At 46.2% G+C, this 17,232-nt stretch overlaps 31 non-coding genes and 6 pseudogenes across 31 annotated transcripts; all 37 read right to left on the reverse strand.

The window, feature by feature from the left end:
• Positions 1 to 2: 2 nt before the first annotated feature.
• LOC134123993 (5S ribosomal RNA) lies at positions 3 to 121 on the reverse strand. Its single transcript, XR_009955476.1, has one exon. It is a non-coding gene; the product is annotated as a 5S ribosomal RNA (ribosomal RNA).
• A 339-nt stretch (positions 122 to 460) lies between these two features.
• LOC134123994 (5S ribosomal RNA) lies at positions 461 to 579 on the reverse strand. The gene has a single exon (XR_009955477.1). It is a non-coding gene; the product is annotated as a 5S ribosomal RNA (ribosomal RNA).
• Positions 580 to 974: 395 nt separating this feature from the next.
• LOC134123995 (5S ribosomal RNA) lies at positions 975 to 1,093 on the reverse strand. Its single transcript, XR_009955478.1, has one exon. It is a non-coding gene; the product is annotated as a 5S ribosomal RNA (ribosomal RNA).
• Positions 1,094 to 1,432: 339 nt separating this feature from the next.
• LOC134124129 (5S ribosomal RNA) lies at positions 1,433 to 1,541 on the reverse strand (annotated as a pseudogene).
• A 339-nt stretch (positions 1,542 to 1,880) lies between these two features.
• LOC134123996 (5S ribosomal RNA) lies at positions 1,881 to 1,999 on the reverse strand. Its single transcript, XR_009955479.1, has one exon. It is a non-coding gene; the product is annotated as a 5S ribosomal RNA (ribosomal RNA).
• Positions 2,000 to 2,338: 339 nt separating this feature from the next.
• LOC134123997 (5S ribosomal RNA) lies at positions 2,339 to 2,457 on the reverse strand. Its single transcript, XR_009955480.1, has one exon. It is a non-coding gene; the product is annotated as a 5S ribosomal RNA (ribosomal RNA).
• A 395-nt stretch (positions 2,458 to 2,852) lies between these two features.
• LOC134123998 (5S ribosomal RNA) lies at positions 2,853 to 2,971 on the reverse strand. Its single transcript, XR_009955481.1, has one exon. It is a non-coding gene; the product is annotated as a 5S ribosomal RNA (ribosomal RNA).
• Positions 2,972 to 3,310: 339 nt separating this feature from the next.
• On the reverse strand, positions 3,311 to 3,429 carry LOC134123999 (5S ribosomal RNA). Its single transcript, XR_009955482.1, has one exon. It is a non-coding gene; the product is annotated as a 5S ribosomal RNA (ribosomal RNA).
• A 395-nt stretch (positions 3,430 to 3,824) lies between these two features.
• Positions 3,825 to 3,943, reverse strand: LOC134124000 (5S ribosomal RNA). Its single transcript, XR_009955483.1, has one exon. It is a non-coding gene; the product is annotated as a 5S ribosomal RNA (ribosomal RNA).
• A 339-nt stretch (positions 3,944 to 4,282) lies between these two features.
• Positions 4,283 to 4,391, reverse strand: LOC134124130 (5S ribosomal RNA; annotated as a pseudogene).
• Positions 4,392 to 4,730: 339 nt separating this feature from the next.
• Positions 4,731 to 4,849, reverse strand: LOC134124001 (5S ribosomal RNA). Its single transcript, XR_009955484.1, has one exon. It is a non-coding gene; the product is annotated as a 5S ribosomal RNA (ribosomal RNA).
• Positions 4,850 to 5,188: 339 nt separating this feature from the next.
• Positions 5,189 to 5,307, reverse strand: LOC134124003 (5S ribosomal RNA). The gene has a single exon (XR_009955486.1). It is a non-coding gene; the product is annotated as a 5S ribosomal RNA (ribosomal RNA).
• A 395-nt stretch (positions 5,308 to 5,702) lies between these two features.
• Positions 5,703 to 5,821, reverse strand: LOC134124004 (5S ribosomal RNA). Its single transcript, XR_009955487.1, has one exon. It is a non-coding gene; the product is annotated as a 5S ribosomal RNA (ribosomal RNA).
• A 339-nt stretch (positions 5,822 to 6,160) lies between these two features.
• On the reverse strand, positions 6,161 to 6,279 carry LOC134124005 (5S ribosomal RNA). Its single transcript, XR_009955488.1, has one exon. It is a non-coding gene; the product is annotated as a 5S ribosomal RNA (ribosomal RNA).
• Positions 6,280 to 6,674: 395 nt separating this feature from the next.
• On the reverse strand, positions 6,675 to 6,793 carry LOC134124006 (5S ribosomal RNA). The gene has a single exon (XR_009955489.1). It is a non-coding gene; the product is annotated as a 5S ribosomal RNA (ribosomal RNA).
• A 339-nt stretch (positions 6,794 to 7,132) lies between these two features.
• LOC134124007 (5S ribosomal RNA) lies at positions 7,133 to 7,251 on the reverse strand. The gene has a single exon (XR_009955490.1). It is a non-coding gene; the product is annotated as a 5S ribosomal RNA (ribosomal RNA).
• Positions 7,252 to 7,646: 395 nt separating this feature from the next.
• Positions 7,647 to 7,765, reverse strand: LOC134124008 (5S ribosomal RNA). Its single transcript, XR_009955491.1, has one exon. It is a non-coding gene; the product is annotated as a 5S ribosomal RNA (ribosomal RNA).
• Positions 7,766 to 8,104: 339 nt separating this feature from the next.
• On the reverse strand, positions 8,105 to 8,213 carry LOC134124131 (5S ribosomal RNA; annotated as a pseudogene).
• A 339-nt stretch (positions 8,214 to 8,552) lies between these two features.
• Positions 8,553 to 8,671, reverse strand: LOC134124009 (5S ribosomal RNA). Its single transcript, XR_009955492.1, has one exon. It is a non-coding gene; the product is annotated as a 5S ribosomal RNA (ribosomal RNA).
• A 339-nt stretch (positions 8,672 to 9,010) lies between these two features.
• On the reverse strand, positions 9,011 to 9,129 carry LOC134124010 (5S ribosomal RNA). The gene has a single exon (XR_009955493.1). It is a non-coding gene; the product is annotated as a 5S ribosomal RNA (ribosomal RNA).
• A 395-nt stretch (positions 9,130 to 9,524) lies between these two features.
• On the reverse strand, positions 9,525 to 9,643 carry LOC134124011 (5S ribosomal RNA). Its single transcript, XR_009955494.1, has one exon. It is a non-coding gene; the product is annotated as a 5S ribosomal RNA (ribosomal RNA).
• Positions 9,644 to 9,982: 339 nt separating this feature from the next.
• Positions 9,983 to 10,091, reverse strand: LOC134124132 (5S ribosomal RNA; annotated as a pseudogene).
• Positions 10,092 to 10,430: 339 nt separating this feature from the next.
• Positions 10,431 to 10,549, reverse strand: LOC134124012 (5S ribosomal RNA). The gene has a single exon (XR_009955495.1). It is a non-coding gene; the product is annotated as a 5S ribosomal RNA (ribosomal RNA).
• Positions 10,550 to 10,888: 339 nt separating this feature from the next.
• Positions 10,889 to 11,007, reverse strand: LOC134124014 (5S ribosomal RNA). The gene has a single exon (XR_009955497.1). It is a non-coding gene; the product is annotated as a 5S ribosomal RNA (ribosomal RNA).
• Positions 11,008 to 11,402: 395 nt separating this feature from the next.
• On the reverse strand, positions 11,403 to 11,521 carry LOC134124015 (5S ribosomal RNA). The gene has a single exon (XR_009955499.1). It is a non-coding gene; the product is annotated as a 5S ribosomal RNA (ribosomal RNA).
• A 339-nt stretch (positions 11,522 to 11,860) lies between these two features.
• LOC134124016 (5S ribosomal RNA) lies at positions 11,861 to 11,979 on the reverse strand. Its single transcript, XR_009955500.1, has one exon. It is a non-coding gene; the product is annotated as a 5S ribosomal RNA (ribosomal RNA).
• A 395-nt stretch (positions 11,980 to 12,374) lies between these two features.
• LOC134124017 (5S ribosomal RNA) lies at positions 12,375 to 12,493 on the reverse strand. Its single transcript, XR_009955501.1, has one exon. It is a non-coding gene; the product is annotated as a 5S ribosomal RNA (ribosomal RNA).
• A 339-nt stretch (positions 12,494 to 12,832) lies between these two features.
• On the reverse strand, positions 12,833 to 12,951 carry LOC134124109 (5S ribosomal RNA). Its single transcript, XR_009955592.1, has one exon. It is a non-coding gene; the product is annotated as a 5S ribosomal RNA (ribosomal RNA).
• A 395-nt stretch (positions 12,952 to 13,346) lies between these two features.
• LOC134124018 (5S ribosomal RNA) lies at positions 13,347 to 13,465 on the reverse strand. The gene has a single exon (XR_009955502.1). It is a non-coding gene; the product is annotated as a 5S ribosomal RNA (ribosomal RNA).
• A 339-nt stretch (positions 13,466 to 13,804) lies between these two features.
• Positions 13,805 to 13,913, reverse strand: LOC134124133 (5S ribosomal RNA; annotated as a pseudogene).
• A 339-nt stretch (positions 13,914 to 14,252) lies between these two features.
• LOC134124019 (5S ribosomal RNA) lies at positions 14,253 to 14,371 on the reverse strand. The gene has a single exon (XR_009955503.1). It is a non-coding gene; the product is annotated as a 5S ribosomal RNA (ribosomal RNA).
• Positions 14,372 to 14,710: 339 nt separating this feature from the next.
• LOC134124020 (5S ribosomal RNA) lies at positions 14,711 to 14,829 on the reverse strand. Its single transcript, XR_009955504.1, has one exon. It is a non-coding gene; the product is annotated as a 5S ribosomal RNA (ribosomal RNA).
• A 395-nt stretch (positions 14,830 to 15,224) lies between these two features.
• On the reverse strand, positions 15,225 to 15,343 carry LOC134124021 (5S ribosomal RNA). Its single transcript, XR_009955505.1, has one exon. It is a non-coding gene; the product is annotated as a 5S ribosomal RNA (ribosomal RNA).
• A 339-nt stretch (positions 15,344 to 15,682) lies between these two features.
• On the reverse strand, positions 15,683 to 15,791 carry LOC134124134 (5S ribosomal RNA; annotated as a pseudogene).
• Positions 15,792 to 16,130: 339 nt separating this feature from the next.
• LOC134124022 (5S ribosomal RNA) lies at positions 16,131 to 16,249 on the reverse strand. The gene has a single exon (XR_009955506.1). It is a non-coding gene; the product is annotated as a 5S ribosomal RNA (ribosomal RNA).
• A 395-nt stretch (positions 16,250 to 16,644) lies between these two features.
• LOC134124023 (5S ribosomal RNA) lies at positions 16,645 to 16,763 on the reverse strand. The gene has a single exon (XR_009955507.1). It is a non-coding gene; the product is annotated as a 5S ribosomal RNA (ribosomal RNA).
• A 339-nt stretch (positions 16,764 to 17,102) lies between these two features.
• LOC134124025 (5S ribosomal RNA) lies at positions 17,103 to 17,221 on the reverse strand. Its single transcript, XR_009955509.1, has one exon. It is a non-coding gene; the product is annotated as a 5S ribosomal RNA (ribosomal RNA).
• Positions 17,222 to 17,232: the final 11 nt, after the last annotated feature.

The raw sequence follows: 17,232 nt of genomic DNA on the forward strand, positions 1-17,232 counted from the left end.
AAAGCTTACGGCACCTGGGATTCCCAGGCGGTCTTCCATCCAGGTACTAACCAGGCCCTGCTCTGCTTAGCTTCCGAGATCAGACGAGATCGGGCGGAACCAGAGAGGTATGGCCGTAAGCTGCTTTTTATCTTTTTCCTAATCCTTTATAATGCGTCAATGAATTATGACACGCCTGCCGTTGGCATCTTTGTGTGGGTTAAATAAGGGTATGCAAAGAAGGCTGTGACATCCCATGCCGAAAATTGGATGGACTAGAGAAGACCCGCCCAGGGGTCCCAGCCAATCGGTGAATGGCCATTGCAGTCCCCGCCACCTCAAATGGCCTGACGATGGTATGGACGTAAGCCACCTTTCATCTTCTTCCTATTGCATCTCTTCTACAATGTGACATTTTTTTTACAATTGTGTAGGTGTACAATCTACGGCGCTGGGCGGCTTTCAGAGAGAGAAGTGAAAAAGCTTACGGCACCTGGGATTCCCAGGCGGTCTTCCATCCAGGTACTAACCAGGCCCTGCTCTGCTTAGCTTCCGAGATCAGACGAGATCGGGCGGAACCAGAGAGGTATGGCCGTAAGCTGCTTTTCATCTTTTTCCTAATCCTTTAAAACGTGTCAAAGATAATCAGAAGTTTCTTTTTCTAAAATTGAAGCAGTTCTTAGCATTGGCAAGAGAGGTTCCTAAAGCCTGAAGGTAACTTTACTTTTCTTCACTGGCAATTCTAACATGTTGGGTTAGCACCTGTATTTCAACGGCTAAATTACAAACAATAGTATGCCAATCGTAAATGTTGATCAACACTAATTTAGCAATCATGAAACGGAATCATTTTGGATATTATTGTCTAATTTCCTTTCATATCCAACGTTAAAACAACACTAAACATGCATCTCTTCAACAATGTGATATTCTTTTTGTAATTTGTAGGTGTACAATCTGCGGCGCTCGGCGGCTTTCGGAGAGAGAAGTGAAAAAGCTTACGGCACCTGGGATTCCCAGGCGGTCTTCCATCCAGGTACTAACCAGGCCCTGCTCTGCTTAGCTTCCGAGATCAGACGAGATCGGGCGGAACCAGAGAGGTATGGCCGTAAGCTGCTTTTTATCTTTTTCCTAATCCTTTATAATGCGTCAATGAATTATGACACGCCTGCCGTTGGCATCTTTGTGTGGGTTAAATAAGGGTATGCAAAGAAGGCTGTGACATCCCATGCCGAAAATTGGATGGACTAGAGAAGACCCGCCCAGGGGTCCCAGCCAATCGGTGAATGGCCATTGCAGTCCCCGCCACCTCAAATGGCCTGACGATGGTATGGACGTAAGCCACCTTTCATCTTCTTCCTATTGCATCTCTTCTACAATGTGACATTTTTTTTACAATTGTGTAGGTGTACAATCTACGGCGCTGGGCGGCTTTCAGAGAGAGAAGTGAAAAAGCTTACGGCACCTGGGATTCCCAGGCGGTCTTCCATCCAGGTACTAACCAGGCCCTGCTCTGCTTAGCTTCCGAGATCAGGCGGAACCAGAGAGGTATGGCCGTAAGCTGCTTTTTATCTTTTTCCTAATCCTTTATAATGCGTCAATGAATTATGACACGCCTGCCGTTGGCATCTTTGTGTGGGTTAAATAAGGGTATGCAAAGAAGGCTGTGACATCCCATGCCGAAAATTGGATGGACTAGAGAAGACCCGCCCAGGGGTCCCAGCCAATCGGTGAATGGCCATTGCAGTCCCCGCCACCTCAAATGGCCTGACGATGGTATGGACGTAAGCCACCTTTCATCTTCTTCCTATTGCATCTCTTCTACAATGTGACATTTTTTTTACAATTGTGTAGGTGTACAATCTACGGCGCTGGGCGGCTTTCAGAGAGAGAAGTGAAAAAGCTTACGGCACCTGGGATTCCCAGGCGGTCTTCCATCCAGGTACTAACCAGGCCCTGCTCTGCTTAGCTTCCGAGATCAGACGAGATCGGGCGGAACCAGAGAGGTATGGCCGTAAGCTGCTTTTTATCTTTTTCCTAATCCTTTATAATGCGTCAATGAATTATGACACGCCTGCCGTTGGCATCTTTGTGTGGGTTAAATAAGGGTATGCAAAGAAGGCTGTGACATCCCATGCCGAAAATTGGATGGACTAGAGAAGACCCGCCCAGGGGTCCCAGCCAATCGGTGAATGGCCATTGCAGTCCCCGCCACCTCAAATGGCCTGACGATGGTATGGACGTAAGCCACCTTTCATCTTCTTCCTATTGCATCTCTTCTACAATGTGACATTTTTTTTACAATTGTGTAGGTGTACAATCTACGGCGCTGGGCGGCTTTCAGAGAGAGAAGTGAAAAAGCTTACGGCACCTGGGATTCCCAGGCGGTCTTCCATCCAGGTACTAACCAGGCCCTGCTCTGCTTAGCTTCCGAGATCAGACGAGATCGGGCGGAACCAGAGAGGTATGGCCGTAAGCTGCTTTTCATCTTTTTCCTAATCCTTTAAAACGTGTCAAAGATAATCAGAAGTTTCTTTTTCTAAAATTGAAGCAGTTCTTAGCATTGGCAAGAGAGGTTCCTAAAGCCTGAAGGTAACTTTACTTTTCTTCACTGGCAATTCTAACATGTTGGGTTAGCACCTGTATTTCAACGGCTAAATTACAAACAATAGTATGCCAATCGTAAATGTTGATCAACACTAATTTAGCAATCATGAAACGGAATCATTTTGGATATTATTGTCTAATTTCCTTTCATATCCAACGTTAAAACAACACTAAACATGCATCTCTTCAACAATGTGATATTCTTTTTGTAATTTGTAGGTGTACAATCTGCGGCGCTCGGCGGCTTTCGGAGAGAGAAGTGAAAAAGCTTACGGCACCTGGGATTCCCAGGCGGTCTTCCATCCAGGTACTAACCAGGCCCTGCTCTGCTTAGCTTCCGAGATCAGACGAGATCGGGCGGAACCAGAGAGGTATGGCCGTAAGCTGCTTTTTATCTTTTTCCTAATCCTTTATAATGCGTCAATGAATTATGACACGCCTGCCGTTGGCATCTTTGTGTGGGTTAAATAAGGGTATGCAAAGAAGGCTGTGACATCCCATGCCGAAAATTGGATGGACTAGAGAAGACCCGCCCAGGGGTACCAGCCAATCGGTGAATGGCCATTGCAGTCCCCGCCACCTCAAATGGCCTGACGATGGTATGGACGTAAGCCACCTTTCATCTTCTTCCTATTGCATCTCTTCTACAATGTGACATTTTTTTTACAATTGTGTAGGTGTACAATCTACGGCGCTGGGCGGCTTTCAGAGAGAGAAGTGAAAAAGCTTACGGCACCTGGGATTCCCAGGCGGTCTTCCATCCAGGTACTAACCAGGCCCTGCTCTGCTTAGCTTCCGAGATCAGACGAGATCGGGCGGAACCAGAGAGGTATGGCCGTAAGCTGCTTTTCATCTTTTTCCTAATCCTTTAAAACGTGTCAAAGATAATCAGAAGTTTCTTTTTCTAAAATTGAAGCAGTTCTTAGCATTGGCAAGAGAGGTTCCTAAAGCCTGAAGGTAACTTTACTTTTCTTCACTGGCAATTCTAACATGTTGGGTTAGCACCTGTATTTCAACGGCTAAATTACAAACAATAGTATGCCAATCGTAAATGTTGATCAACACTAATTTAGCAATCATGAAACGGAATCATTTTGGATAATATTGTCTAATTTCCTTTCATATCCAACGTTAAAACAACACTAAACATGCATCTCTTCAACAATGTGATATTCTTTTTGTAATTTGTAGGTGTACAATCTGCGGCGCTCGGCGGCTTTCGGAGAGAGAAGTGAAAAAGCTTACGGCACCTGGGATTCCCAGGCGGTCTTCCATCCAGGTACTAACCAGGCCCTGCTCTGCTTAGCTTCCGAGATCAGACGAGATCGGGCGGAACCAGAGAGGTATGGCCGTAAGCTGCTTTTTATCTTTTTCCTAATCCTTTATAATGCGTCAATGAATTATGACACGCCTGCCGTTGGCATCTTTGTGTGGGTTAAATAAGGGTATGCAAAGAAGGCTGTGACATCCCATGCCGAAAATTGGATGGACTAGAGAAGACCCGCCCAGGGGTCCCAGCCAATCGGTGAATGGCCATTGCAGTCCCCGCCACCTCAAATGGCCTGACGATGGTATGGACGTAAGCCACCTTTCATCTTCTTCCTATTGCATCTCTTCTACAATGTGACATTTTTTTTACAATTGTGTAGGTGTACAATCTACGGCGCTGGGCGGCTTTCAGAGAGAGAAGTGAAAAAGCTTACGGCACCTGGGATTCCCAGGCGGTCTTCCATCCAGGTACTAACCAGGCCCTGCTCTGCTTAGCTTCCGAGATCAGGCGGAACCAGAGAGGTATGGCCGTAAGCTGCTTTTTATCTTTTTCCTAATCCTTTATAATGCGTCAATGAATTATGACACGCCTGCCGTTGGCATCTTTGTGTGGGTTAAATAAGGGTATGCAAAGAAGGCTGTGACATCCCATGCCGAAAATTGGATGGACTAGAGAAGACCCGCCCAGGGGTCCCAGCCAATCGGTGAATGGCCATTGCAGTCCCCGCCACCTCAAATGGCCTGACGATGGTATGGACGTAAGCCACCTTTCATCTTCTTCCTATTGCATCTCTTCTACAATGTGACATTTTTTTTACAATTGTGTAGGTGTACAATCTACGGCGCTGGGCGGCTTTCAGAGAGAGAAGTGAAAAAGCTTACGGCACCTGGGATTCCCAGGCGGTCTTCCATCCAGGTACTAACCAGGCCCTGCTCTGCTTAGCTTCCGAGATCAGACGAGATCGGGCGGAACCAGAGAGGTATGGCCGTAAGCTGCTTTTTATCTTTTTCCTAATCCTTTATAATGCGTCAATGAATTATGACACGCCTGCCGTTGGCATCTTTGTGTGGGTTAAATAAGGGTATGCAAAGAAGGCTGTGACATCCCATGCCGAAAATTGGATGGACTAGAGAAGACCCGCCCAGGGGTCCCAGCCAATCGGTGAATGGCCATTGCAGTCCCCGCCACCTCAAATGGCCTGACGATGGTATGGACGTAAGCCACCTTTCATCTTCTTCCTATTGCATCTCTTCTACAATGTGACATTTTTTTTACAATTGTGTAGGTGTACAATCTACGGCGCTGGGCGGCTTTCAGAGAGAGAAGTGAAAAAGCTTACGGCACCTGGGATTCCCAGGCGGTCTTCCATCCAGGTACTAACCAGGCCCTGCTCTGCTTAGCTTCCGAGATCAGACGAGATCGGGCGGAACCAGAGAGGTATGGCCGTAAGCTGCTTTTCATCTTTTTCCTAATCCTTTAAAACGTGTCAAAGATAATCAGAAGTTTCTTTTTCTAAAATTGAAGCAGTTCTTAGCATTGGCAAGAGAGGTTCCTAAAGCCTGAAGGTAACTTTACTTTTCTTCACTGGCAATTCTAACATGTTGGGTTAGCACCTGTATTTCAACGGCTAAATTACAAACAATAGTATGCCAATCGTAAATGTTGATCAACACTAATTTAGCAATCATGAAACGGAATCATTTTGGATATTATTGTCTAATTTCCTTTCATATCCAACGTTAAAACAACACTAAACATGCATCTCTTCAACAATGTGATATTCTTTTTGTAATTTGTAGGTGTACAATCTGCGGCGCTCGGCGGCTTTCGGAGAGAGAAGTGAAAAAGCTTACGGCACCTGGGATTCCCAGGCGGTCTTCCATCCAGGTACTAACCAGGCCCTGCTCTGCTTAGCTTCCGAGATCAGACGAGATCGGGCGGAACCAGAGAGGTATGGCCGTAAGCTGCTTTTTATCTTTTTCCTAATCCTTTATAATGCGTCAATGAATTATGACACGCCTGCCGTTGGCATCTTTGTGTGGGTTAAATAAGGGTATGCAAAGAAGGCTGTGACATCCCATGCCGAAAATTGGATGGACTAGAGAAGACCCGCCCAGGGGTCCCAGCCAATCGGTGAATGGCCATTGCAGTCCCCGCCACCTCAAATGGCCTGACGATGGTATGGACGTAAGCCACCTTTCATCTTCTTCCTATTGCATCTCTTCTACAATGTGACATTTTTTTTACAATTGTGTAGGTGTACAATCTACGGCGCTGGGCGGCTTTCAGAGAGAGAAGTGAAAAAGCTTACGGCACCTGGGATTCCCAGGCGGTCTTCCATCCAGGTACTAACCAGGCCCTGCTCTGCTTAGCTTCCGAGATCAGACGAGATCGGGCGGAACCAGAGAGGTATGGCCGTAAGCTGCTTTTCATCTTTTTCCTAATCCTTTAAAACGTGTCAAAGATAATCAGAAGTTTCTTTTTCTAAAATTGAAGCAGTTCTTAGCATTGGCAAGAGAGGTTCCTAAAGCCTGAAGGTAACTTTACTTTTCTTCACTGGCAATTCTAACATGTTGGGTTAGCACCTGTATTTCAACGGCTAAATTACAAACAATAGTATGCCAATCGTAAATGTTGATCAACACTAATTTAGCAATCATGAAACGGAATCATTTTGGATAATATTGTCTAATTTCCTTTCATATCCAACGTTAAAACAACACTAAACATGCATCTCTTCAACAATGTGATATTCTTTTTGTAATTTGTAGGTGTACAATCTGCGGCGCTCGGCGGCTTTCGGAGAGAGAAGTGAAAAAGCTTACGGCACCTGGGATTCCCAGGCGGTCTTCCATCCAGGTACTAACCAGGCCCTGCTCTGCTTAGCTTCCGAGATCAGACGAGATCGGGCGGAACCAGAGAGGTATGGCCGTAAGCTGCTTTTTATCTTTTTCCTAATCCTTTATAATGCGTCAATGAATTATGACACGCCTGCCGTTGGCATCTTTGTGTGGGTTAAATAAGGGTATGCAAAGAAGGCTGTGACATCCCATGCCGAAAATTGGATGGACTAGAGAAGACCCGCCCAGGGGTCCCAGCCAATCGGTGAATGGCCATTGCAGTCCCCGCCACCTCAAATGGCCTGACGATGGTATGGACGTAAGCCACCTTTCATCTTCTTCCTATTGCATCTCTTCTACAATGTGACATTTTTTTTACAATTGTGTAGGTGTACAATCTACGGCGCTGGGCGGCTTTCAGAGAGAGAAGTGAAAAAGCTTACGGCACCTGGGATTCCCAGGCGGTCTTCCATCCAGGTACTAACCAGGCCCTGCTCTGCTTAGCTTCCGAGATCAGACGAGATCGGGCGGAACCAGAGAGGTATGGCCGTAAGCTGCTTTTCATCTTTTTCCTAATCCTTTAAAACGTGTCAAAGATAATCAGAAGTTTCTTTTTCTAAAATTGAAGCAGTTCTTAGCATTGGCAAGAGAGGTTCCTAAAGCCTGAAGGTAACTTTACTTTTCTTCACTGGCAATTCTAACATGTTGGGTTAGCACCTGTATTTCAACGGCTAAATTACAAACAATAGTATGCCAATCGTAAATGTTGATCAACACTAATTTAGCAATCATGAAACGGAATCATTTTGGATATTATTGTCTAATTTCCTTTCATATCCAACGTTAAAACAACACTAAACATGCATCTCTTCAACAATGTGATATTCTTTTTGTAATTTGTAGGTGTACAATCTGCGGCGCTCGGCGGCTTTCGGAGAGAGAAGTGAAAAAGCTTACGGCACCTGGGATTCCCAGGCGGTCTTCCATCCAGGTACTAACCAGGCCCTGCTCTGCTTAGCTTCCGAGATCAGACGAGATCGGGCGGAACCAGAGAGGTATGGCCGTAAGCTGCTTTTTATCTTTTTCCTAATCCTTTATAATGCGTCAATGAATTATGACACGCCTGCCGTTGGCATCTTTGTGTGGGTTAAATAAGGGTATGCAAAGAAGGCTGTGACATCCCATGCCGAAAATTGGATGGACTAGAGAAGACCCGCCCAGGGGTCCCAGCCAATCGGTGAATGGCCATTGCAGTCCCCGCCACCTCAAATGGCCTGACGATGGTATGGACGTAAGCCACCTTTCATCTTCTTCCTATTGCATCTCTTCTACAATGTGACATTTTTTTTACAATTGTGTAGGTGTACAATCTACGGCGCTGGGCGGCTTTCAGAGAGAGAAGTGAAAAAGCTTACGGCACCTGGGATTCCCAGGCGGTCTTCCATCCAGGTACTAACCAGGCCCTGCTCTGCTTAGCTTCCGAGATCAGGCGGAACCAGAGAGGTATGGCCGTAAGCTGCTTTTTATCTTTTTCCTAATCCTTTATAATGCGTCAATGAATTATGACACGCCTGCCGTTGGCATCTTTGTGTGGGTTAAATAAGGGTATGCAAAGAAGGCTGTGACATCCCATGCCGAAAATTGGATGGACTAGAGAAGACCCGCCCAGGGGTCCCAGCCAATCGGTGAATGGCCATTGCAGTCCCCGCCACCTCAAATGGCCTGACGATGGTATGGACGTAAGCCACCTTTCATCTTCTTCCTATTGCATCTCTTCTACAATGTGACATTTTTTTTACAATTGTGTAGGTGTACAATCTACGGCGCTGGGCGGCTTTCAGAGAGAGAAGTGAAAAAGCTTACGGCACCTGGGATTCCCAGGCGGTCTTCCATCCAGGTACTAACCAGGCCCTGCTCTGCTTAGCTTCCGAGATCAGACGAGATCGGGCGGAACCAGAGAGGTATGGCCGTAAGCTGCTTTTTATCTTTTTCCTAATCCTTTATAATGCGTCAATGAATTATGACACGCCTGCCGTTGGCATCTTTGTGTGGGTTAAATAAGGGTATGCAAAGAAGGCTGTGACATCCCATGCCGAAAATTGGATGGACTAGAGAAGACCCGCCCAGGGGTCCCAGCCAATCGGTGAATGGCCATTGCAGTCCCCGCCACCTCAAATGGCCTGACGATGGTATGGACGTAAGCCACCTTTCATCTTCTTCCTATTGCATCTCTTCTACAATGTGACATTTTTTTTACAATTGTGTAGGTGTACAATCTACGGCGCTGGGCGGCTTTCAGAGAGAGAAGTGAAAAAGCTTACGGCACCTGGGATTCCCAGGCGGTCTTCCATCCAGGTACTAACCAGGCCCTGCTCTGCTTAGCTTCCGAGATCAGACGAGATCGGGCGGAACCAGAGAGGTATGGCCGTAAGCTGCTTTTCATCTTTTTCCTAATCCTTTAAAACGTGTCAAAGATAATCAGAAGTTTCTTTTTCTAAAATTGAAGCAGTTCTTAGCATTGGCAAGAGAGGTTCCTAAAGCCTGAAGGTAACTTTACTTTTCTTCACTGGCAATTCTAACATGTTGGGTTAGCACCTGTATTTCAACGGCTAAATTACAAACAATAGTATGCCAATCGTAAATGTTGATCAACACTAATTTAGCAATCATGAAACGGAATCATTTTGGATATTATTGTCTAATTTCCTTTCATATCCAACGTTAAAACAACACTAAACATGCATCTCTTCAACAATGTGATATTCTTTTTGTAATTTGTAGGTGTACAATCTGCGGCGCTCGGCGGCTTTCGGAGAGAGAAGTGAAAAAGCTTACGGCACCTGGGATTCCCAGGCGGTCTTCCATCCAGGTACTAACCAGGCCCTGCTCTGCTTAGCTTCCGAGATCAGACGAGATCGGGCGGAACCAGAGAGGTATGGCCGTAAGCTGCTTTTTATCTTTTTCCTAATCCTTTATAATGCGTCAATGAATTATGACACGCCTGCCGTTGGCATCTTTGTGTGGGTTAAATAAGGGTATGCAAAGAAGGCTGTGACATCCCATGCCGAAAATTGGATGGACTAGAGAAGACCCGCCCAGGGGTCCCAGCCAATCGGTGAATGGCCATTGCAGTCCCCGCCACCTCAAATGGCCTGACGATGGTATGGACGTAAGCCACCTTTCATCTTCTTCCTATTGCATCTCTTCTACAATGTGACATTTTTTTTACAATTGTGTAGGTGTACAATCTACGGCGCTGGGCGGCTTTCAGAGAGAGAAGTGAAAAAGCTTACGGCACCTGGGATTCCCAGGCGGTCTTCCATCCAGGTACTAACCAGGCCCTGCTCTGCTTAGCTTCCGAGATCAGGCGGAACCAGAGAGGTATGGCCGTAAGCTGCTTTTTATCTTTTTCCTAATCCTTTATAATGCGTCAATGAATTATGACACGCCTGCCGTTGGCATCTTTGTGTGGGTTAAATAAGGGTATGCAAAGAAGGCTGTGACATCCCATGCCGAAAATTGGATGGACTAGAGAAGACCCGCCCAGGGGTCCCAGCCAATCGGTGAATGGCCATTGCAGTCCCCGCCACCTCAAATGGCCTGACGATGGTATGGACGTAAGCCACCTTTCATCTTCTTCCTATTGCATCTCTTCTACAATGTGACATTTTTTTTACAATTGTGTAGGTGTACAATCTACGGCGCTGGGCGGCTTTCAGAGAGAGAAGTGAAAAAGCTTACGGCACCTGGGATTCCCAGGCGGTCTTCCATCCAGGTACTAACCAGGCCCTGCTCTGCTTAGCTTCCGAGATCAGACGAGATCGGGCGGAACCAGAGAGGTATGGCCGTAAGCTGCTTTTTATCTTTTTCCTAATCCTTTATAATGCGTCAATGAATTATGACACGCCTGCCGTTGGCATCTTTGTGTGGGTTAAATAAGGGTATGCAAAGAAGGCTGTGACATCCCATGCCGAAAATTGGATGGACTAGAGAAGACCCGCCCAGGGGTCCCAGCCAATCGGTGAATGGCCATTGCAGTCCCCGCCACCTCAAATGGCCTGACGATGGTATGGACGTAAGCCACCTTTCATCTTCTTCCTATTGCATCTCTTCTACAATGTGACATTTTTTTTACAATTGTGTAGGTGTACAATCTACGGCGCTGGGCGGCTTTCAGAGAGAGAAGTGAAAAAGCTTACGGCACCTGGGATTCCCAGGCGGTCTTCCATCCAGGTACTAACCAGGCCCTGCTCTGCTTAGCTTCCGAGATCAGACGAGATCGGGCGGAACCAGAGAGGTATGGCCGTAAGCTGCTTTTCATCTTTTTCCTAATCCTTTAAAACGTGTCAAAGATAATCAGAAGTTTCTTTTTCTAAAATTGAAGCAGTTCTTAGCATTGGCAAGAGAGGTTCCTAAAGCCTGAAGGTAACTTTACTTTTCTTCACTGGCAATTCTAACATGTTGGGTTAGCACCTGTATTTCAACGGCTAAATTACAAACAATAGTATGCCAATCGTAAATGTTGATCAACACTAATTTAGCAATCATGAAACGGAATCATTTTGGATATTATTGTCTAATTTCCTTTCATATCCAACGTTAAAACAACACTAAACATGCATCTCTTCAACAATGTGATATTCTTTTTGTAATTTGTAGGTGTACAATCTGCGGCGCTCGGCGGCTTTCGGAGAGAGAAGTGAAAAAGCTTACGGCACCTGGGATTCCCAGGCGGTCTTCCATCCAGGTACTAACCAGGCCCTGCTCTGCTTAGCTTCCGAGATCAGACGAGATCGGGCGGAACCAGAGAGGTATGGCCGTAAGCTGCTTTTTATCTTTTTCCTAATCCTTTATAATGCGTCAATGAATTATGACACGCCTGCCGTTGGCATCTTTGTGTGGGTTAAATAAGGGTATGCAAAGAAGGCTGTGACATCCCATGCCGAAAATTGGATGGACTAGAGAAGACCCGCCCAGGGGTCCCAGCCAATCGGTGAATGGCCATTGCAGTCCCCGCCACCTCAAATGGCCTGACGATGGTATGGACGTAAGCCACCTTTCATCTTCTTCCTATTGCATCTCTTCTACAATGTGACATTTTTTTTACAATTGTGTAGGTGTACAATCTACGGCGCTGGGCGGCTTTCAGAGAGAGAAGTGAAAAAGCTTACGGCACCTGGGATTCCCAGGCGGTCTTCCATCCAGGTACTAACCAGGCCCTGCTCTGCTTAGCTTCCGAGATCAGACGAGATCGGGCGGAACCAGAGAGGTATGGCCGTAAGCTGCTTTTCATCTTTTTCCTAATCCTTTAAAACGTGTCAAAGATAATCAGAAGTTTCTTTTTCTAAAATTGAAGCAGTTCTTAGCATTGGCAAGAGAGGTTCCTAAAGCCTGAAGGTAACTTTACTTTTCTTCACTGGCAATTCTAACATGTTGGGTTAGCACCTGTATTTCAACGGCTAAATTACAAACAATAGTATGCCAATCGTAAATGTTGATCAACACTAATTTAGCAATCATGAAACGGAATCATTTTGGATAATATTGTCTAATTTCCTTTCATATCCAACGTTAAAACAACACTAAACATGCATCTCTTCAACAATGTGATATTCTTTTTGTAATTTGTAGGTGTACAATCTGCGGCGCTCGGCGGCTTTCGGAGAGAGAAGTGAAAAAGCTTACGGCACCTGGGATTCCCAGGCGGTCTTCCATCCAGGTACTAACCAGGCCCTGCTCTGCTTAGCTTCCGAGATCAGACGAGATCGGGCGGAACCAGAGAGGTATGGCCGTAAGCTGCTTTTTATCTTTTTCCTAATCCTTTATAATGCGTCAATGAATTATGACACGCCTGCCGTTGGCATCTTTGTGTGGGTTAAATAAGGGTATGCAAAGAAGGCTGTGACATCCCATGCCGAAAATTGGATGGACTAGAGAAGACCCGCCCAGGGGTCCCAGCCAATCGGTGAATGGCCATTGCAGTCCCCGCCACCTCAAATGGCCTGACGATGGTATGGACGTAAGCCACCTTTCATCTTCTTCCTATTGCATCTCTTCTACAATGTGACATTTTTTTTACAATTGTGTAGGTGTACAATCTACGGCGCTGGGCGGCTTTCAGAGAGAGAAGTGAAAAAGCTTACGGCACCTGGGATTCCCAGGCGGTCTTCCATCCAGGTACTAACCAGGCCCTGCTCTGCTTAGCTTCCGAGATCAGACGAGATCGGCCGGAACCAGAGAGGTATGGCCGTAAGCTGCTTTTCATCTTTTTCCTAATCCTTTAAAACGTGTCAAAGATAATCAGAAGTTTCTTTTTCTAAAATTGAAGCAGTTCTTAGCATTGGCAAGAGAGGTTCCTAAAGCCTGAAGGTAACTTTACTTTTCTTCACTGGCAATTCTAACATGTTGGGTTAGCACCTGTATTTCAACGGCTAAATTACAAACAATAGTATGCCAATCGTAAATGTTGATCAACACTAATTTAGCAATCATGAAACGGAATCATTTTGGATATTATTGTCTAATTTCCTTTCATATCCAACGTTAAAACAACACTAAACATGCATCTCTTCAACAATGTGATATTCTTTTTGTAATTTGTAGGTGTACAATCTGCGGCGCTCGGCGGCTTTCGGAGAGAGAAGTGAAAAAGCTTACGGCACCTGGGATTCCCAGGCGGTCTTCCATCCAGGTACTAACCAGGCCCTGCTCTGCTTAGCTTCCGAGATCAGACGAGATCGGGCGGAACCAGAGAGGTATGGCCGTAAGCTGCTTTTTATCTTTTTCCTAATCCTTTATAATGCGTCAATGAATTATGACACGCCTGCCGTTGGCATCTTTGTGTGGGTTAAATAAGGGTATGCAAAGAAGGCTGTGACATCCCATGCCGAAAATTGGATGGACTAGAGAAGACCCGCCCAGGGGTCCCAGCCAATCGGTGAATGGCCATTGCAGTCCCCGCCACCTCAAATGGCCTGACGATGGTATGGACGTAAGCCACCTTTCATCTTCTTCCTATTGCATCTCTTCTACAATGTGACATTTTTTTTACAATTGTGTAGGTGTACAATCTACGGCGCTGGGCGGCTTTCAGAGAGAGAAGTGAAAAAGCTTACGGCACCTGGGATTCCCAGGCGGTCTTCCATCCAGGTACTAACCAGGCCCTGCTCTGCTTAGCTTCCGAGATCAGGCGGAACCAGAGAGGTATGGCCGTAAGCTGCTTTTTATCTTTTTCCTAATCCTTTATAATGCGTCAATGAATTATGACACGCCTGCCGTTGGCATCTTTGTGTGGGTTAAATAAGGGTATGCAAAGAAGGCTGTGACATCCCATGCCGAAAATTGGATGGACTAGAGAAGACCCGCCCAGGGGTCCCAGCCAATCGGTGAATGGCCATTGCAGTCCCCGCCACCTCAAATGGCCTGACGATGGTATGGACGTAAGCCACCTTTCATCTTCTTCCTATTGCATCTCTTCTACAATGTGACATTTTTTTTACAATTGTGTAGGTGTACAATCTACGGCGCTGGGCGGCTTTCAGAGAGAGAAGTGAAAAAGCTTACGGCACCTGGGATTCCCAGGCGGTCTTCCATCCAGGTACTAACCAGGCCCTGCTCTGCTTAGCTTCCGAGATCAGACGAGATCGGGCGGAACCAGAGAGGTATGGCCGTAAGCTGCTTTTTATCTTTTTCCTAATCCTTTATAATGCGTCAATGAATTATGACACGCCTGCCGTTGGCATCTTTGTGTGGGTTAAATAAGGGTATGCAAAGAAGGCTGTGACATCCCATGCCGAAAATTGGATGGACTAGAGAAGACCCGCCCAGGGGTCCCAGCCAATCGGTGAATGGCCATTGCAGTCCCCGCCACCTCAAATGGCCTGACGATGGTATGGACGTAAGCCACCTTTCATCTTCTTCCTATTGCATCTCTTCTACAATGTGACATTTTTTTTACAATTGTGTAGGTGTACAATCTACGGCGCTGGGCGGCTTTCAGAGAGAGAAGTGAAAAAGCTTACGGCACCTGGGATTCCCAGGCGGTCTTCCATCCAGGTACTAACCAGGCCCTGCTCTGCTTAGCTTCCGAGATCAGACGAGATCGGGCGGAACCAGAGAGGTATGGCCGTAAGCTGCTTTTCATCTTTTTCCTAATCCTTTAAAACGTGTCAAAGATAATCAGAAGTTTCTTTTTCTAAAATTGAAGCAGTTCTTAGCATTGGCAAGAGAGGTTCCTAAAGCCTGAAGGTAACTTTACTTTTCTTCACTGGCAATTCTAACATGTTGGGTTAGCACCTGTATTTCAACGGCTAAATTACAAACAATAGTATGCCAATCGTAAATGTTGATCAACACTAATTTAGCAATCATGAAACGGAATCATTTTGGATATTATTGTCTAATTTCCTTTCATATCCAACGTTAAAACAACACTAAACATGCATCTCTTCAACAATGTGATATTCTTTTTGTAATTTGTAGGTGTACAATCTGCGGCGCTCGGCGGCTTTCGGAGAGAGAAGTGAAAAAGCTTACGGCACCTGGGATTCCCAGGCGGTCTTCCATCCAGGTACTAACCAGGCCCTGCTCTGCTTAGCTTCCGAGATCAGACGAGATCGGGCGGAACCAGAGAGGTATGGCCGTAAGCTGCTTTTTATCTTTTTCCTAATCCTTTATAATGCGTCAATGAATTATGACACGCCTGCCGTTGGCATCTTTGTGTGGGTTAAATAAGGGTATGCAAAGAAGGCTGTGACATCCCATGCCGAAAATTGGATGGACTAGAGAAGACCCGCCCAGGGGTCCCAGCCAATCGGTGAATGGCCATTGCAGTCCCCGCCACCTCAAATGGCCTGACGATGGTATGGACGTAAGCCACCTTTCATCTTCTTCCTATTGCATCTCTTCTACAATGTGACATTTTTTTTACAATTGTGTAGGTGTACAATCTACGGCGCTGGGCGGCTTTCAGAGAGAGAAGTGAAAAAGCTTACGGCACCTGGGATTCCCAGGCGGTCTTCCATCCAGGTACTAACCAGGCCCTGCTCTGCTTAGCTTCCGAGATCAGGCGGAACCAGAGAGGTATGGCCGTAAGCTGCTTTTTATCTTTTTCCTAATCCTTTATAATGCGTCAATGAATTATGACACGCCTGCCGTTGGCATCTTTGTGTGGGTTAAATAAGGGTATGCAAAGAAGGCTGTGACATCCCATGCCGAAAATTGGATGGACTAGAGAAGACCCGCCCAGGGGTCCCAGCCAATCGGTGAATGGCCATTGCAGTCCCCGCCACCTCAAATGGCCTGACGATGGTATGGACGTAAGCCACCTTTCATCTTCTTCCTATTGCATCTCTTCTACAATGTGACATTTTTTTTACAATTGTGTAGGTGTACAATCTACGGCGCTGGGCGGCTTTCAGAGAGAGAAGTGAAAAAGCTTACGGCACCTGGGATTCCCAGGCGGTCTTCCATCCAGGTACTAACCAGGCCCTGCTCTGCTTAGCTTCCGAGATCAGACGAGATCGGGCGGAACCAGAGAGGTATGGCCGTAAGCTGCTTTTCATCTTTTTCCTAATCCTTTAAAACGTGTCAAAGATAATCAGAAGTTTCTTTTTCTAAAATTGAAGCAGTTCTTAGCATTGGCAAGAGAGGTTCCTAAAGCCTGAAGGTAACTTTACTTTTCTTCACTGGCAATTCTAACATGTTGGGTTAGCACCTGTATTTCAACGGCTAAATTACAAACAATAGTATGCCAATCGTAAATGTTGATCAACACTAATTTAGCAATCATGAAACGGAATCATTTTGGATAATATTGTCTAATTTCCTTTCATATCCAACGTTAAAACAACACTAAACATGCATCTCTTCAACAATGTGATATTCTTTTTGTAATTTGTAGGTGTACAATCTGCGGCGCTCGGCGGCTTTCGGAGAGAGAAGTGAAAAAGCTTACGGCACCTGGGATTCCCAGGCGGTCTTCCATCCAGGTACTAACCAGGCCCTGCTCTGCTTAGCTTCCGAGATCAGACGAGATCGGGCGGAACCAGAGAGGTATGGCCGTAAGCTGCTTTTTATCTTTTTCCTAATCCTTTATAATGCGTCAATGAATTATGACACGCCTGCCGTTGGCATCTTTGTGTGGGTTAAATAAGGGTATGCAAAGAAGGCTGTGACATCCCATGCCGAAAATTGGATGGACTAGAGAAGACCCGCCCAGGGGTCCCAGCCAATCGGTGAATGGCCATTGCAGTCCCCGCCACCTCAAATGGCCTGACGATGGTATGGACGTAAGCCACCTTTCATCTTCTTCCTATTGCATCTCTTCTACAATGTGACATTTTTTTTACAATTGTGTAGGTGTACAATCTACGGCGCTGGGCGGCTTTCAGAGAGAGAAGTGAAAAAGCTTACGGCACCTGGGATTCCCAGGCGGTCTTCCATCCAGGTACTAACCAGGCCCTGCTCTGCTTAGCTTCCGAGATCAGACGAGATCGGGCGGAACCAGAGAGGTATGGCCGTAAGCTGCTTTTCATC

Source organism: Pungitius pungitius, unplaced genomic scaffold, assembly GCF_949316345.1.
Source record: "Pungitius pungitius unplaced genomic scaffold, fPunPun2.1 scaffold_42, whole genome shotgun sequence".
NCBI lineage: Eukaryota > Metazoa > Chordata > Actinopteri > Perciformes > Gasterosteidae > Pungitius > Pungitius pungitius.